Source organism: Hipposideros armiger, unplaced genomic scaffold (genome assembly GCF_001890085.2).
Source record: "Hipposideros armiger isolate ML-2016 unplaced genomic scaffold, ASM189008v1 scaffold_926, whole genome shotgun sequence".
In the NCBI taxonomy this organism is placed as follows: Eukaryota; Metazoa; Chordata; class Mammalia; order Chiroptera; family Hipposideridae; genus Hipposideros; species Hipposideros armiger.
Genome location: NW_017732276.1, coordinates 410706 through 414084, shown reverse-complemented (window position 1 = coordinate 414084; position 3379 = coordinate 410706). Strand labels below are relative to the sequence as shown.

At 33.0% G+C, this 3379-nt stretch overlaps 1 pseudogene; it reads left to right on the top strand.

The window, feature by feature from the left end:
• Window positions 1–1203: 1203 nt before the first annotated feature.
• On the top strand, window positions 1204–1553 carry LOC109375317 (NADH dehydrogenase [ubiquinone] 1 alpha subcomplex subunit 5-like; annotated as a pseudogene).
• The last annotated feature ends 1826 nt before the right edge of the window (window positions 1554–3379 follow it).

Below are 3379 nucleotides of genomic sequence, written 5' to 3'. Positions count from 1 at the left end.
CCTCATTTACAATACCTACCTTGCCCCTGTAGACAGTTGAACTTAGGATCCCTATTGTAAACAGTGAGAAATGGGGAAGGAGGCAGAGATATAAGGGAAGACATCACAGAGAAAGAGAACTTAAGCTGGTCCTTAAAAACTGAGTAGAAATGTTTTAGGTATAGTGGAGATGTAAGTAAGGGTACTCCAGGTAGAACAGACAGGCAGAGAAAAGACACAGTTATAATGGTTATTGGGAAGGATCAAATAGAACCTTAAAAAATGCTAGAGTAATGTTTCTGCCTGACCTTGGATTTCAACAGACTTCAACCTCTACCACATACTGTCTGTGTGACTGTACAAATTGTATTTCTCTGAGCCTCAGTTTATTCATCTGTATACTGGATATAATAGTAGCTCTACCATATGATTGTGACAGAAAAAGGTCACAGATTTTTATATAAAAATATGGAATGAAGTACACTATACATACTAAAAAAATTCACATAACATACATATGTAGCCAGTGGATTTTAACAAACTGAGCATATCCATGTAACCAGCACCCAGATCAAGAAAAAGAAGATACCAGCACTCCAGGTGTCCCCCTCATGCTCCTATCCAGTCACTGGATGCCCCTCCAGAGTCACCACTTTCCTGACTTCTAACAGTATAGATTAGTTGTACCTACATTTTTACTTTATATTAATGGAATCCTGTTAGTAGGTATGATTTTTACCCTGCTTCTGTTCAACATTATATTTATAAAATTCACCTATACAGCATGTAGCTGTAGAATAGACAGATCATTCATTTTCATTGCCATGTAATATACCATCATACAAATACCCTATCATTTATTTATCCATTCTTGGTTAGTGGACATTTAGGAAATTTTATGGCTTGGGCTCTGAAAAATAGTGTGCTTTATGAAAATTCTAGTATATGTATTTTGGTGAACATATGCTTACATTTTGCTGAGTATATATGTAGGGGTGGAATTAGAGGGTCATAGGCTATGCACATGTTAAATTTTATTAGATGCTGCCAAATCATTTTCCAAAGTTGTTGGAACCAATTTATACATCCAACAATAGTCTATGAGAATTCTGGCGGCTTCACATATTTTTAAATAATTGGTATTTTCATTTTCACTTTTGCCATTACATAAGTGTATAGGAGTATCTCATGATAGTTTTAAAGTACATTTTTTTGGATGCTGTCATGGTAGGTTTGTTGAAGAAGACCACTGGTCTTGTGGGATTCGCTGTATGTATTCCTAGCCGTACATGAGGCTAAGAATATTGTGCACAAAGATTCTTGATGTTCTTGAGCAAATCACTAAAAATGCATCATATAGAAAGTACACAGAACATTACAAAAGAGAAGCTGGGTATGGTTACAGTGGAACCAGATGTTAAAATATTAGAAGACCAATTTCAGGGTGGCCAAATAGAAGAGGTGATTTTTCAGGCTGAAAATGAACTAAGTTGGGCAAGAAAAATGATAAAATGGAAACATAAGAGCCTTTAGTGGAAGAGCCTCCTGCCAATTAATGGAAATGGCCAATATAGTCATCATTAAATGGCTTGTGTGTTGACAGGAAACTGATATAATTAAATGTTCTGTTATCAAAAATATTTCCATATTATTGACATCTTATAATCAAGAAAACTGATATAGAGCATATTTAGGAAACTTGTTAAAATTGATGATTATGTTTAGGGACTTATGAAGCAGTTTTTGGTTTGTAAAGCAGTCATTCAAATTATTCCAAAGATGATATTTTTTTAAACAGGTTGTGGGAAAGTTAATTTGAAAGTTAATTGGAAAAATTTTTATAGATTTCATTACAGAGTCATGTTTAAAAGGTGAAATATTTTAGGTAGTATATTCAACACATCATTTAATTTTTTTATTCTGAAAAACCCAGAAGAGTTACATTATTATTGTTATTATTATTACTTAAACAATAAGTCTTGTTTAAAGTTAAGTAGTAAGAGTAAAAACCATCAAATTAGAGTTCATTGAACAGTTGAGGAAATTGATTTGGTATTTGAAAGATTTCTTATTTATAGTGGTAGTTAGAAAACCTTTTTCTTTTGTCTCATTTAGAGAAGTTAGCTTTCTAGCTGTTAACCATTAGTTTTCTTTCTTTTTTTTTTTTTTTAGCTGAGCTATCCTGCCGCCTGTTGGCAGCTCAGAGGCAGCTCAGCTTGGGCAGGGCATCGAACAGCTGTTGATCAGAGTTCGCACTCTTGAGCGAGTTCTTAACCAACTGAGCCATTTGGCGGGCCCTTAGTTTTCTTGATTAACCTAACTACATCAGGATAGAGATTTTCTATAAAAGAGGAGCTATTAAGAGTTTCTAAAGTTTTTCTGGCATATAGATAGACTTATATTAAAAACATTTTAGTTTTTCTGGCATACAGATAGACTTATATTCAAAACATTTTAGTGGTATAGTTATGACTTCAAAGTGGAATCACTAAGTAGTTTTCACTAAGTTTCCAATATGAGTGCAGCTGGGTATCAAACAGAAGATAAATGCTGTTCAAGGAAAGAAGCAGTTGACAAGCTTAAGATTAAACAAAAATAAAATTACTTTTCGTGTGTCCTCACCTTTTCTTTCTAGCCCCTATCATTTCTAAATATTCTCTTAAATTTGGTATTTCTTACCTTCAAAGATAGTATTTTGCGCGCTCGCACGCGCGCGCATGCATGCGTGCATGTGTGTTGCATTTCTTGTGGTAAAGCAGACTCTTTCAGAATGAGAAAAAAATTGTATTTTTCTTTTTTCCAATATATTTCTCCCCATATAGCACTATAAATTAAATGCTAAATATTTTAAAATAATAAAGTGCATTTCCTTGATGGCTCAGGACAATAAGCACCTTCTCATATGTTTATTGAGCATTTAAATACTCTCTTTTGTGAAATATCTGTTAAAATCCTTTGCCCACTTTTTTTATTGGATTACCTGTATTTTTTTTTGTATTGAATTGTATGATTCTTAATGTATTTGAATATATGCCCTTGTTGGATATATGTATTGCAAATATCTTGTCTTACTCTGTAGTTACTTTTTCACTTTATTAATGATGTCTTTTGAGGAACAGAAGTTCTTAATTTTAACATAGTACAATTTTTCTCTTATGATGAATGCCTTTTGTATCTTTTTTATGAAACCATTGCTTACTCTAAGGTCATGAAGAAGTTCTGTGTAATCTTTTCAAAGCTTTATTATTTTACCTTTCACATTTAAATCTGTGATTCCTCTGAAATTCATTTTGATTTATGATTTGAGGTAGGGATCAAGATACATTCTTTTTCCCATTAAATATCTAATTGACCCAGCACCATTTATCAAAAAGATCATCTTTTCCCCTCTGAAGAGGAT